This window comes from Coffea arabica, chromosome 1e, assembly GCF_036785885.1.
Source record: "Coffea arabica cultivar ET-39 chromosome 1e, Coffea Arabica ET-39 HiFi, whole genome shotgun sequence".
In the NCBI taxonomy this organism is placed as follows: Eukaryota; Viridiplantae; Streptophyta; class Magnoliopsida; order Gentianales; family Rubiaceae; genus Coffea; species Coffea arabica.
In genome coordinates this window covers 21,067,397-21,083,312 of record NC_092311.1, presented here as the reverse complement: position 1 = coordinate 21,083,312, position 15,916 = coordinate 21,067,397, and the positions used below count along the sequence as shown (strand labels likewise).

Below are 15,916 nucleotides of genomic sequence, written 5' to 3'. Positions count from 1 at the left end.
TCCCAAATGCGGTCAAACTCCCATGTTAGACCCTTCCGTTGATGATGACGAGGACCAAGCGCCGGAACAAGTGCAGGCACTACCTCAGAGGTCCAAACAGTTAAAATTGGGACAAGATCTACCACACAAAAGGATCCATTATAAATGTGACTGCTCTACCACTCCGCGCGATAAGGAAAAGAGGCGCATCGATGGGTGATATTCAGATGCAAGAATTTTTCTTGTCAAACCTCCCGTTTTATTATCATTCAAGTTCATTTATCATTATTTATTATATGCATTTATCATTGAATTTGCATTTTGCATTGTTATTTAAATTAACATTAACATCAAAAAATTAAAAAAAAATGACTTGGGCATATTTTATTTTTATTTAATAGCATGCTTAATCATCATTTATGAAATTAATACAATTCTAATATCATATATTAAATTTTTGACAGTTCCACAGTTAGGGTTTATATTAGGGTTTTAGTAATAGGGTTTAGGGATTTTGATTTTAGGGCTAGGGTTAGGGTTAGGTTAGGATGAGTGGCGAAGCTTTTTTTGCAAAAAAAAAATTTGCCGTTCATTTCAAGGACGGTGAAGCCTTTTCAGAAAAAAAAAATCCCTCACCTATCTTTGTTACCAAAAAACTATATAAATTTAAAATAATTTTTTAAATAAAACCTGCATTACCATTTGCTCAACCCTTCACATAGAACGCACTCCCGATTTACATCACTTTTCTGATATTTTTTAATTTTAACAATATTTTAAGAAGCTTTGCCCTTCAACGGTTAGGGTTTATATTAGGGTTATGGTGTTAAGGCTTATATTAAGGTTATAGTGGGCTTATGGATTAGGGTTTTAGGGGTTATGGGTTAGGGTTGCGTTTTAAGGAAAAAATAAAATAAAAGGAATCACTGCATATTAAAAAAAAATTCATTGATGACCTGCGAAGGCTTTTCCTAAAAAAAAAAAAAAAACCTTAGTCGTAACTGGTCACCCAAAAAAAAAGAAATTTAAACAATTTATTAATGAAGCCTCTATTCTCATTTGCGGTGACCCTTAATACAGAATCACCCCCAAATCACACTTTTTTGTGATAATTTCTAATTTTAACAATATTTCGACAAATTTGCCCCCAAAAACACATCACACAAGCGCACACCATCGTCCACCTTTCTTCGTCTCTCCACTTCTTCCATACTGCAAACCCAACCCAGATCCACCTTTTTAATTCCCTTGCATGTCCTCCACTGCCATCCCCGCAACCTATACCCTTGCCTTCTCCTTGCCTGAAACCATTTCTTTTCATTCAGCCCTATCTCCCATTCCCTTGCTCTACCCGATGCCTTGACCTTCCACCCTTCCTGCCGGCCCATTTATACCTTATTTACCACTCTTCTATCTCATCCTATAGTCACTTTTTGCCCTCCCTCAAATCCAACTTACTTTTCTATTCCTTTCACTGTTCATGATATTTCGTTAACTTTCAAGCATTTTTTTGGACAAATCGATATCTAGAATCCCGGTCCTGAGAAAAAAATTTTAGTTAGATGTGTAAATTTTCGGTAATTCTACCATCTTTGGCATTTTTCTATAGCTATTTGAAAAGAGTGTTTACAAAGATATATGCAATAAATATTTTCCAAAGCCACCTCAAAAAACAACAATTCAAATGCACTTTTATTGTTTAATTTACATGAAAAATTGTCCTTGATGCTTACTCGATTTTTATGTTGAGTTTATCCTAGCTACAAATAAAATGTCAAAACTATTATTGATAATTCCAAATTTGCCTTTAGTTTGTAAAGTTCAAAATTAAAATATAAAACTAGGAAAGGAAAAAAAATCTATTCAATTACTCTAAAGTCATAAAAATCAATAATAATGAAAGAAAATTTTCTTTTTATCTAATAGTATTGAAGATCTCAAGGTCCTTAATTCTTTAGTGTTGAAATGATGAAATGGCTAATGGTTTAAATTAGTTTTATGATAGATTACACTTAAGAAAACAAGAATGTATCTTTAGAAAAAAGAAGCAAAAGAAAAAGGAGCAAAAAGCCAGAAAATGATCTTCAAACGTAGCTTTCGGATGCAACTCCTTAGGTTCGGCTGTCTAAAAAAAGATAGAGATTTAGCTGCCTTGGTTGGACGCATAGTTCAGACTTCGTTGCTTGATTCAACCATCCAATCGGCCTTTGGACATATGGATCAAACATAGTGCAATTTGGATCAGCCGCCTGATCATCCTAACAACTATATTTTTGACCATTGGAAGCAAGATTTGTGGGTCTACAAAAGGCCAAATGTTCAATTTTCAAGCCTAAAAAATATCTAAGGGTTACAAGCCAAATCCTTTCATTCGTACCACCAAATCATAACTTTCCATTTGTAAATCCACACCATAAAAGGCATTATTGGACTTTCAATTGCAAAACCACAGTATTAGACCGCTGGTTCTTCTTGTACCAAAAATGAGTTGAGTGTTTGTGTGAGGTTTCTTACTATGAAAAAACAAAACTTTGGAGAAAGTGGATCTCACTTATACACTAGTGTGTGGTGTTCAAAATTAAGAGAAATGAGAAAGTAATTGAGGGGTTTCTTGTCTAAGGGTAAAAGTTTAGACTCAATCAAGGTTAGCGAACATAGTATCAGTTAGATTGAACCTCCAATGTACTTGAGTTATTGTCTCACCCAATTTGTGAAGAGACACTTAGTGGAGAAATGTCAGGACTTGGAAGAAACTCGAAATTGGATGTAGGCACTAAGGAGGGTGACCAAACCACTATAAATAGCTTGTGTTTGATTTCTCTTTGAATTGGGCTTGAGACTTAAATTTCTTTTCACATAGAAAGCATATTCCACATGAATTTTGTTGTTCACTTCTGTTTTTGTTAAGTTGTTGAATTAGCTGTATTTTGTCAAATAAAAATCTTATCTATTTGCCACGTGAAAAAAAGAGTTGCATTTGCTTATGTTTCTTGGTGGATTTTATTCTTTATACGTTTTCAACAACAATAAATTACAGTCCTTTTTTACTCCCTTATTTCTAGTAAATTTAAAAAATCTATTAATTATATATTTTATATATGTTTTTATAATTTATGCCTCATTTTTTGGTCAATAGTTTTCCCATTTTAATTCTCTATAATTATATTCTCTATTCCTATTATTGGATTGAAATTTTATTAACATTACTAAAATTTCTGAAAACTTTCATTTTTCCTATTATTCTATAGTTCCTCATTTAGAGTAAATTTCAATTTATTAATTCCCTACTTTATATATGATTACATTGATTATTTATACCATTACTAAAATATGGACAATCTTTTATTTTTTTAATCATTCATTCTTCTTTATTTATAGTAAATTTCAATCTATTAATTCTCTACTTTACATAGGTTTACATTGATTATATATTTCTTGATTTTTTTTATCAATCAACACACAATTTTTCTTTTCTTAATTATCTTCAATTACGCGCACTCTATCTCTATTATTATACTTGATTATTTATTTATAATTCTAAAGTTTTCATGATTTTCATTTTTTAATGAATCTGTATTACACAATTTTAGCGTATTACTCATACAAGTCTCTTTTAATTTTAAAAAAGTCCATTTAAATTGTATAAATTCTCATTATTTCCTAAAATATTGACTAGTTTTTATGCTCTCTCCATTCAAATTAGATTTAGGCCAAAGTAGTAGATTCATATAAACATGGGGTTGTAAAAGTTCTCCCAAATTACTTTCCTTAGTTTTTAATAATTTGAGCAAATAATAAGTTTATCATCTATTAGATTTTAATAAAAGAATTTCTGTGAGGACTCGCAAAATTCTTCTTATTTTCTTAAAATTCCTTTTATTTTGAATAACTTACTTTATAATAACTTTACTACTCATTTACATCCTCCATAGTTGCAATAAATCATAGAATCAAGAGTTTCATCTTTAGTTTTATAGTTAGCGTAAATTAGGGTTTTTACGTATTTTGCTAGTGTGATTACTTGGTGAGGTGTGTGTACTAAATTTGGTAGATAAGAACAAGTATTAAGTGAGATAAAGTGTGTGATTAGAAGTGCTAATAATAAGTTAGTGAATCATGAGTTAAAACACTAGTACGGGCGAGTTAAGGAAAATCGGCTTGAACCGACGTGCACCGTTTGCTACCGATTGAGTGCACTACTTGAACACTACTTTATTACCTTAATCTCCTTGCTTTTATTTCAGAAAAATCAACCCTAAAATATCCTTAAAGTGGCCAAAATTCTTGACCAAAATAAGAGGGAAAAGAAGAAAAATTTGAGACTTAATCTTGCGGCGACACTTGGCGGCAATCCATCGAACTTGACCAAACCAATTTCCTATCTTCTTATCTTTCTCTTGGCTTCATTTCTTCTTCATTTTCATCATGTTGGCCGAGCTCTAGGGAGAGGAGAAGAGAGAAAAAATTCCCAATTTTTCCAACTTGATATCTTGCTTGATTCTTGAGAAAATTAACGTGAAACTTGAATCCACTCCGATCAATCTTTGGGAAAGCTTGGAGGTGAGCTTGTTGGAACTTTTGGGAGGAAGAAAGTTCTTGTATCACAACTTATTTTGGGAGTTTTGAGGTATTATACTAGAAACCTCTCTTTTTCTTTCTTATTCTGCAATTTAAGCAACACATGACTTGATTGTGATGGATTTTATGGAAGGTTTCATGGTCTTGCTTATTAGCTTATAATTTTCAGCTAGGGTTTGTAATTTTCAGTTTTGAGTAATGTGAGAACCCTAAAAATAGACATATAAATATCAGTGCATATTTTATTTGCATTTTAATTCTTTAATAAATTTTAGCACGAAGTCCAATTGTTTTTAAATAAGTATGTAGAATTAAACGTTATGTGCAAAATAAAAGAATTGTGCTAAACTACTAAACTTCTTAGTTTTGTTACATTAACTTCATATTTCGATGGTAAACTATTTCATTGATCTAATCATTAATTACTTTGAATTCTAGTATTGTAACTAATTGTTTTGAAATAAAAGTGTAAAGATAATTTTTATGTAATAAATAATATAATTGTGCCAATATTAAATTTTCGGTTTTGCTATACTAAATTAATATTTCTTGAGCTAGATTAATTCTATTACTTTAAAATAAATTCTTTGATTTCCGATAACTAGTTTTAATCGTTAATAATGTTAAATGTTAATAGGAATTTCCGCGTTAAGATGAAAACCAATGAATTTTAGATAAATATGATTCTAATATACTAAACATACTTAATGCGTGAAAATTCGATAAATATATCCTTATCTTTCTTTGTTTTCACAATAAGTGCGTAAAAATAATTTTTATGTGCAAATTGACACCCTTGGATTTAATTATTATTTCATTTGACTTTATATTACTAAATCGATAAATTTTGAGTTAGACTAACTCTATTTCTTGAGAAATAATAATTGGAAATTTTAATGACTAATTTAATCGCTAAATAATATAAGAATTACTAGGAACCTTAATATTCAAGTTTAATCGATAATTATTCGATAAAAATGGTTTAGGTATATTAGGATATGATTAGACGTTCAAATCACACTTGGGGATAATTTTTAGAATTAAGTCGGAATTGGGAAATTAAGTTGAGGTTAGGGAGCAAAGTGAAAAGACTAAAATGCCCTTACAAATTCCATGCAAACCAAACCAATCCTCTGACCGAAAGTTCAATTACCGCAACTATCACCAATTCTATACGCAATCGATTCTAATACACGAAACCTCTGCTCCTAAAACCGCGGCACCGTATACCATTCTTTCTATTTCACATCTCAAACCACATTTCCATTTCTGCCGAAGTGCAATCTTTTCCCTCTACACATATACTCAACCTCCACTACCGCAAATCACTTCATTATTCCAGCCTCTACCACAACTACTCCACACCATTCTTCCTCACCTCGTGATCATCGACCAGGAGAGAGAGAGAGAGCTACACTCTGCAAGCCGAGAGTGAGAGTGAGGGAGAGCCGAGCTTCTTGTTTCTTTTCTTTCTGTCCGTAAGCTAGAGAGGGACTTGCGATCCATTCTGCCTTCTAACCGTGAGCTGGTGAAGGGACTGAGGGCTGAACTTTCTCCATTCCAGCCGCCACCAGAGCAAGGGAGAGAGAGAGCTAGTGGTCTGCATTTTCTGGGCTGCCGAAGGGAGGAGGATTATTTCTGCTGCTAACCGTGTGTGTGAGCTCCATTTGAGGTAACTTCTGAACTGAAATTAGTTGGTTATAGGCAAGTGAGGTCAGCTATGGACTTGCATGTGGTACTTGTGAGGTTAGATGAGGAATTGTGACTTAAGAAATCTGATTTGGAAAAGAATTAAAGCTGTCGAAAGTTTGAAGCTGGAATTGCAGCTTGTTTCTGGAAATTTCGGTTCTTACTTTACTAGCTGTGATCATCTGAGCATAAGGTTGTGATTAGCTAAGTTGATAACTCAAAGATTAATGTACGCATGCTGGATTGAGTGTCCGGATGAGGAATTAGGAGCTTGAGAAAAATCCGATCCAGTGAAAATGATTTCTGTCGTGAGCTTGAGATGAAAAATGCAGTTGTAATCTGCTTAATTTCGACAATCTGAGCATGAAATCGTGTTTAACTAATTAAAACTTGGATGATTAAGTTGATTAGGGCCTTGCATGTTAACTCTGTGCATTCGGATGATGTGTTAAAGTAGAGGAAATTTCTGGTTTGGGTTAAGAAAATTTCTGCCGAGAGCTTAGCTTGAATTTTTGCAGCCTGATTTGGTTTAATGTTGTTGTTTAAACTTATAACTATGATTAGATGGTTGATAACAAGTTAATTAGGCTCTGCATGCAGCTAATTAGATAGTTTAAACCAGAAAATAAAATAATAATGCAATCTGTTGCATGCATGTTGTCCGAAGCTAGCTGTACAGAATTTATGGAAATTTTGGGAATTCGCAGCTGTTATTTAAGTTAAATTTTGAATTGGAAATATTAATTAGCTAGATAAGTTTTTGCATGACTAATTTAGGTATCTAAAACCATGTTTTAGCCAAGGAAAATTGGATTTATAAACACCCAAGGGTTGGAAAAATTCTGGAATAGCCGAGAGGTATGATCAGAAAATTTCAGTTTGTTTTCTTTTGGATTTTAAACTATTTCTGGATTTTCTGGATGATTCTAGTCACTGAATGAAATTGGTTTCGAAGTGGAAATTTTAATAGCTAGCCAAGTGTTTAAATGCTGAATTTGAATACCTAACACCCTGTTTAAACCAAGGGATAAACTGGACCTAAAGTATATTAGTTGCTGGAATTTCTTATGTGATAATTAAAGGTTGAGATGGGATCTCAACTTGATTTTTAAATTTTTCCCTGAGTCTTGATGGATGGAAATGTCTGGAGTTTGTGTTTTGGGGTTCTATAAGAAGTGTATGGATGGTTTGAATAAAAACATTTGGGTGTTAAAAGAGAAAAGGGAGTTTTTCACAAATAAAGAATGAAACTTCAGATTTTCGGATGTCCCTGACCAGTTTCAGTAGAATGTTTATATCTTGATGTAGAAAAATCCGTTTAAGGCGCCGTCAGTGGCATTTGAAAATAGAAACATAGGCCTTTGTTCTGTAGAAATTTCGTATTTTTCCTCCATGTGTACTGCTGTCTGTGAATCCTTGAAGTAGACTGTTTTGGTATGAATGTCCTGTTTTCTTCGTGGAATTAAATTTTGATTTGAATTGAACTTGTAGCTTACTTGTGATTTAAATTCTTGATTAAATTGTGGTTGGAAGTGATTAATGTTGTCAAGGGCTAATGATTGATGAAGCCCTTGGCCATCTGAATGATTTTATAAGTACTACAGGGTGATGAAAGTTAATTGCTGGAATGTCTTGGAGGCTTTACTTTTATTTTTAATTGTTTATTATGGGCTTGCTGAAACCAAGTGCTAATGATTGATGAAGCCTTGGTTGACTATTTTATTTTATTCAGAGGTGCACTTGTTGAAATCTAGGGCTAATGATTGACGAAGCCCTAGTAATTTGCTATGTGATTTTTGCCATATTTTGATCCATAATATGATTTCGAAACGGGATCGGAGCTGTGGAAATTGTATCGACCATGCGAATTCGAGTAACTGTGATCAAATTAATCAAAAAAAAAAAATATTTTCCAGCTAGTATTAGATTATAAACTCAATATCTAGTGTTTCGCCTAAAACTTTCCAACCCGATAATTTCCTTTGGCTCAAACTAGCCTTATTACCTTTGGAAAATGATTTCCCTAGTTTCTAAAACTTTAGCCTTGTTTTACTCCTTTTCTTTTCTCTAAGAATTGTTCTTAGCTAGTTAATTATAGGAAAAATTCCAAAATACGAGTTTTACTAATTTTAGTGAAAAGCCTGGGAAACTTGCTCGGCAAGAAACCCTATTTTAGGAAAAATAGTTTTTAGGGATAATTTTTGCAAAGGCTGTAACTTTAGAGAAATGTTCAAAGTAACTTCCTAACGTGGATATTAAGAGGTTTGTCGACTTATTTCAAGAAAATAATACTAGTTACCCTTTTATAAGGATAAGTATCTTAAGGAAAACTATAATAAACATTTCTTCTATTTTTGTCAAGTTTTAACCTAAGGGACTCTTGATTCTTCTAAGGAAAAGTAGACTAGTAGTATATTAAATATACCTCGATGTCTATAAGCTTAAAAGCTGAGTAGAAACTTATAGTTTCAAAATTTGGTTTTTAGGATATCGCGAGGACGCGGAATTCGATTCCCAACTTGATATCTGAAATCCACTCTTGGTGAGTGTCCCTGCTTGTTCTATGCCTACTTGATTAAAGTGCTTTCTTGACTTGATATGTGACAATTGAAAAAATGGTTTTCTGATCCATCGAAGTGGGCAGTGTGTACTTTACCGCACTAGCTCTTTCGAGTGGTGGCTTGCTTGAAATATTTTCGTGAATATCCTGCTTGCACTATCTACATGCTGGACGCCACGTCGCTGTCTATAATAACCTCATGCTGGACGCCACGTCGCTGGGTGAATCCCTCGACTAGTCTATAATAACCTCATGCTGGACGCCACGTCGCTGGGTGAATCCCTCGACTAGTCTATACTAACCTCATGCTGGACGCAACGTCGTTGGGTGAATCCCTCGATTAGTCTATAATAACCTCATGCTGGACGCCACGTCACTGGGTAAATCCCTCGACTAGTCTATACTAACCTCATGCTGGACGCAACGTCGTTGGGTGAATCCCTCGACTAGTCTATAAAAATAATAATAATAATAATAATAATAATGAATCTACATGGACTTTAGATAGTGAAAGTTGATGGAGGGTCAACTGCGGGTAATTTTGATCAAGCGAGGAAAGTGGCTCCTGAGAGCCCCTGTATCCTATCCTGTGCTGTTATACGCTTTCCTACTTGTGAATATAAGTTTGAAGCTATTATTTGCTATTCGTTTAAATGATTGCATGTCTGGGCACCACTGAGCTTTAGCTCACTCCACGTTTATTTGTTTTCCTTACAGGGTGGGAAGTTTGAAAGCATTTGAGCAGCTTATATTTCCTATGAATGTACTTGAACAACTTGAATTTAAATTTCGGTTTGTAATGAATTCTACGTTAAGCACTGTACCTTTTATTTTTGGTTGCCACTTGAAGCTGGAAAAGTGTAACCCTAAGTCTGGTATCCGGCTTGTATGAACGTATTTGTGTGGTATGGCTTTAATCCTTGTAAGTAACGCACGAAGTGTTTAAGAGCCGTCGATTGGCTATCTTATAAATGTTGTTATCTTTGAAGTTAAATGAGGATTTAGTTTATTCTTCGGAAGGATTTGGGCTAGATTGCTTGTGTGAGTCCTGGCGAGAGCTAGGCAGACGGCCCGCCAACCCTCTGGTTCGCCTTAGGGGAAAGTGGGATCGTCACAAGTAATGTTGTTTATCTTGTATATGATGTTTATAAGCTTGGATAGGGACTTGGGGTAGTGATTAAAGGCATGAATGTTACTTTTAAGCATTGAAACATCAAATTCCAGCAATTGAAGTGATTTTGCCCTGTTTTAGAACCAAACTGACTTGCATATTCGTCCATGATAAAGGTCGAATCAGGTCTTGCTCAAAACATTAAATTGTAGGGAATGGAGCAAAATTTCAGCTCAATCGAAGCACTGTAACTTGTGAAATGACTAAAATACCCCTGATTGCCAAATGCCCTATTTCATGGGCAGCTTTCTATTTTCTATGAGATTTCACATTTTGACCTTGAAAATGCATGAACTGGGTGTCGATGTCTTCATAGGAAATGTAGTCTCTGTCTTAGCTTCGAAACGCCATAAAATTTACCCCAATCTGATAAGCGTAGCTTCAATTGTGACCAAAACGCTGGAAGATGTCAAACCTGTTATTTAGCTATTTGTCTTTAAAACTAGTTTTCAGCTTTGGTCTTGGTGGTTTCATTGTTAGAATTGACTTGTAATTGGATGATATTAAGTCTAGTCGAAGAGCTATTGTGTTAAGATTGCTTATGTGTGAATTTGGGCTGAGTTGAGGAAAGAAATGAAGCCCTAAGTGGCTGGAAAATAGCTAAATACAAAGGGCATGCTGCCCAAATTTCTATTACTTGCTCTTATGAATATTAGTGAGATGTAAGGTTTGATTTTAGGGTTAGTTGGAGGTTAAGTTACATATGTATCCTTGAATGCACTTCAATAGTAGTATATGAGTTGTTTTTGACCAAGATTTGGTGTCAACTAAAATGAAAAGTGTTAGTTTTATCTCGAAAACTTTGAATTACATTTGCTCACTTCAATTTGGGATTGGTTATTCTTAGGGTTTGTCGGTGATCAAGGACATAATCCGGAAGGAAACTTTTGACGTTATTTTAGCTTAGACTGGTGAGTGTTCCTTGTGTGTTTGTACAGTAAGTGACTATGTGACTATTTGTGAATGTTTGCTTGAATGTTAAATGTATTCCAAGGATTGCTAAATGGATTTTCAATGGGCGAGTATGTATTTTATCGCACTTGACCCAAGCCAAAGTGAATTTTCAATGATTGAATGCTACTTGTGCATGAATGTAAGCCTTTTGGCTGAATTGGGCCCTTGCCCTTCGTTGCCAGTCGACTCGAGCCAGAAGCAGATTCAGTCGGGCAGCTGGTGACCCTGGGATAGTGTTTTGGTATACTCGAGTATGACCACGAAGGTTGGTGGAGAATTGGCCAGTGAATTGGCTAGTGGCGGCACTACAAGAAAAACAGCTTATAAAGGCGCATAAAAATGTCACAAGTCACACTTTGTTGAGGCACTTAATATATTGAGGCACATACCTAGTGTGCCATGTAAAACCTATGTCACAAAAGCTTTTGAAGGCACAATTAAGTGCCACAACATAGAAAACAATTCAGACATCCAGAAGTGCCAAAACAAGGTTATAATGCTAACACCTAAAAATGCCTTAATTGGGATTCAACTTTCAAGAACTCAACTTTTTAAAGGCACAAAACAATGCCATCTTAACTTTAAGTTGACACTTATAAATGCCTTAACAGTCCGTTCTTGAGATAGTAGTGAATGTCAAAAAATGATTGTTATTGAGGCATGCAAGTATGTCAATGTATATCTTAATGTAGATATTGGCAAATGCCTCTATATTAACCTTTAAAGATGTTTTAAAATGCCTCAAAAACCTACTGTGTAACAAGAAAATTTCTACTACGAAAAACCGTTATCGCAACACTTACAAGTGCCTCAATAGACTGAATTTTTTTTTCTTTTTTATACCCAGCCACAGGTATTACGGTGAATATAACATTTCTATTGTATCAATATAATCATATATTCATATTGGACATCTCACATTCAATGACCAAAACCAACAATATTTGATTGAACAACCACTTTCAAATTATCTCCATAACCAATGATTACAATTAAAGTACTCATAACTTCTAGTAGTTTTTCAACCAACCAATTAAACTTTCATCCTTGCAAAAAAAAAAAAAAAACATAATATTTGAGACAACATTCATGAAACAGCTAGAATATCCTACTGATTGTTTGCCATGATTTCACCTAGATAGCACTAGATAAATTAAAATCAACTAAACCACTGGTAGACCAACTTCTTGTAATATATGCAACAACACTTTGTCCTTTTACAGTTAGAGCACTTCCATATAAATGGATAAGTATCCATATGCTGCAACACCTTGTTCACTTTTGAATTTCAGCACATCAATCTTTGCAAATTTTACCTATAGCATAAGTATATTATGTATTAAAATCCATCATAATTATCCAATGAGACAAACATATGAGATATTATCAGTTAACATAATTTGAAAGCTAGAAAAAGAAAAACATACTAGTTTTGTTGGTCAAGCTATAGGAGCACCAATTGAGTCAACAAGTCTGTAATAGCTAGAGAACAAATAGTTTAGCAGGTTTTCTATATCTTATCTTATACATTAATAAGTTCCAAAAGGAGAGGTTGAACAATTACCTTCCAGATTATATTTTTTTTCGATGTGCCAATAAGGAATGGATGATGTAAGCAGCAGAGTAGTTCGACAGAAATACATTTGGAAGCAGCCAAAACGGAAGATCCAATTACAACCGAAGCCTTCACCAAAAGCTCCACAAGTGGGATGAAGGGCACTTGAGGATCCAACAAATTTTCAGAGTCACTGCAAGCCAAACAATAAAATAAATAAAAAGAACAAAAAAGAATAAGTAAATTATGTACAAGGGTAAGTACAAGATCATAATAATCAACTAAATTCCAACTGCTGCACTGAAGTTTAAGCCAAAAGACAAACTGACATACAAGAATCTATCTTACAGGCAAAAATATAGTAGGAAAAATGGTGCACATGATTTTGGAGGCCATTCCTTGAGTGAAACAAATCCACAACATAGTTGGCCCCTCAAACACCTCTAGGACAAGGAACATGGTCCAATACTCAGCCAAGTCCATTCATAGACATACCCAGAACTCCAACATCAATTTTGAACCAAAATTTCACAATTAGTCAAGTCATCTGCACCCCAGCATGAAAATACATGCTTACTAAGCTGCATCTGCCCCAAAAAATCTCACAATCAAACAGCATCACTTTGACCAACAAATCACCACTACCACAACCTTTTGAACTGTAACTATAATACCACTTCTACCAGATCCTTAAAGTATAACATCAAGATTCACATGAACTACAGGCAATCAAAGACAATTTGCAGTTTACTTCATAATATATTAAATCCTAAAGCACCCATAGATGAAGAAATTACTTGTCTAGATCAAAGCGTTTTCTAGGCTACACTTGTCTACAAAATTACTGTAAAGTGGTCATTGCTCATTAGAAACACTTAAAAAGCACCCAAATCAAGAAGAACGCTATATAAGTTAGTCTAATTATTGGGGGTAAAGAAAAACAGATCTTTCTCTATATTTATATTCTTAGATCTTGATCAACCTGTCAACAAATAATTTCATGCGTAGTTTTTTTTTTATGAATTCATCATCATCATCAACATCAAAAGCACACTGACTCAGAACTTCTACATGAAAGCGCTCGCTTGAAGAAAAAACACAAAGGGCTGTTTACTTATGCAACTAAGAAATCATAGACAAAAAAACAGAGAGAGACAACCACCCTTAATTCAATAAAATCCCAATCTCTCTGATTATCTCATTTGGCCTCAAAGAAAATGGCTCAGATCTTTCATCAGAACAAAAGAGGGAGAGAACCACCGCCATGGCTGCAAAAACCCAGTTGCATGCAAAAGGGAGACGGGAAAGAATCCCCCATTTTCAGGCCATCAGGGTTGCCCTGCTAAGATACGGGTCTGTTCACCTCAAATTGCCCTGCAAAAGAAAAACTTGCTCCGATTCTGAGAATAAAAAATAATCATCACAGCCTTTTTGATGTCATCTTTTCTTTTCTTTCCTAAACTCGCAAGGTAAAGACCCTAGGGAAGTTTTTCAGGGAATCGGAGTACAAGGGCTCGTTTGGTTCGACTCAGTCGAAAAAAAAGAGGGCGCTAAGTGTAATTAACCCTTGTCTAAAACGATGAAGAGATGTCGGTTTTGCTGTAATGTGATGCAGAAAGAAATCATAGGCTAAAAAGCAGAGAGGGGCAACCACCCTTGAAGAAAATCCCATCTCCCTGCTCGCCTCATTTCTCGAACCTCTCTCATGCCTAGTTGGAAAAAAAAATTTCTTTTTTTTTCTAGTTGGAAAAAAAGAAAGTCATGAAATCCTTCATCTTTATTGGCAGAAATAAGATCAAAAAAGCAAGATTCGACTATCTTAAGGCCGAAACCTTGGGATTTTTCTTACCTACCATTCAACTATATATCATGGAAAACGTTGTTCCTGCGTCCTGGTGAGTAGTCGAAGATGAAAATGCATTCAGCTGCTCGCCCAATTCCAGACCCACCAAAGTGCTTTTTGTTTCTCTCTGTTGCACTTTTCTTTCTAGAGAACTAGTGAGAGCTGGCAATGATTTTTGGGAAAATTTGAGGGTCGAGGACCAAGAGAGAGAGAGTGAGGGAAAGAAATGGGTCAATGAAAAATGAAAGTGTTGGAGATGGTAGATTGGTTGAGGACCGAGAGGGAGAGTTAGAGAGAAAGATGGGCACTTGGGATTTGGAATTTGGGACAATTTTGTCACTACTCTTAGGCGCCAATTTGGGGCATTTTTTGCTGTTTTTTAGTGAAACAATTTGCCGCTTCTTTTAATGGGCCAATTTGGGATTGTATTTCCTTCTAATAGTTGTTGAGGCACATCTCTAAAATGCCTCTATAAATATATTCTTTATATTCTTTTATTTTCAGTTTTTCTTATAAGATTTGTCCCTTATACATTGTCTTTTTTTATTTAATTAATAAGTGCTAATATGGCAAAAACTACCTAATGCCTTAATAAGTGTTTATTTGAGGCATTTACTAAATAGTGCCCTAACAAGTATGCCATAATAGGGAAATTTTCTTGTAGTGCGGGAAATGAAATCAATGAATGAATGTCAAGAAACTGGAGGAATTTTCACTTGCAAATGTTTTATAATATTGGAGGGATAAGGAAAATGGTTGGTGAATGAATGAACGAATGGCTCCACGTGAACATATATCCTTTTAATGAGTGTGTTTTCATTGCTTTTATATCGTGAATGCTTTCTCGATATGTCCTTGTTTCAATTGCTTGACCTCACTGGGCTTTTAACTCATTCCTTTAGTTTTGTTTTCCTTATAGGGGATACAAGCGAGGCGTGAGACTTGTACAGGCTAGCGTAGTCTAGTTTTTTTGGATTTTGCAATTGTACTCGCGCTAGTGCTCGACTAGGGTTGGTTGCACTTGGATTGTAAATACTTTGATATATTTGGGCGTGTATAAGCCTTGTAGCTGGATTTGAGCATCAATGTATATGTTAAGTTTGGAATTGTTGTTTTATTTCTTTTCTATGGTTGTAAGTTCTCAAGTTAAACGTGAGTGAGTCCTGACGAGAGTTGGGCAGACGACTCACTAAATCCTAGGGTACGCCCTAGGCGGAGGTGGGGTCATCACAATTTCAAATAAACTAAAATTTGAAATATGGTACTATTTTTAATATATATTTCACATCAATTAAACTCTTTCCTAATAAATATAAAATCGTGACCTCTACAAATGAATGTTGTAAACAAACTATAGTCTCTCATATTTGAAGTGCAATTTGTTCGATGAAATCACTTAATTCCAAAAATATTATTTTATAAATAAATATATATATATGTGAGGTAGGTCGAGTACCCGCGGGTTCTTAATCCTCTAACCTTAATCCATCCCACATATGAGCGAGTATCCGATCCTCTTTTAATCCAATCAAATAATGTGGATCGAGTATCCTATTTTTGGATTAGATTAGATCAGATATCACGAGT

General features: G+C 34.6%; 1 long non-coding RNA gene across 2 annotated transcripts; it reads right to left on the bottom strand.

The window, feature by feature from the left end:
- Window positions 1–12,014: 12,014 nt before the first annotated feature.
- LOC140021352 (uncharacterized) lies at window positions 12,015–14,629 on the bottom strand. Of its 2 annotated transcripts, none has more exons than XR_011825145.1 (4): window positions 14,340–14,629; window positions 12,496–14,195; window positions 12,359–12,404; window positions 12,015–12,247 (listed from the first exon to the last, which is right to left on the bottom strand). It is a non-coding gene; the product is annotated as an uncharacterized lncRNA (long non-coding RNA). The 2 variants fall into 2 exon arrangements; XR_011825146.1 differs by having other exon boundaries at window positions 12,496–13,860.
- Between the last annotated feature and the right edge of the window lie 1,287 nt (window positions 14,630–15,916).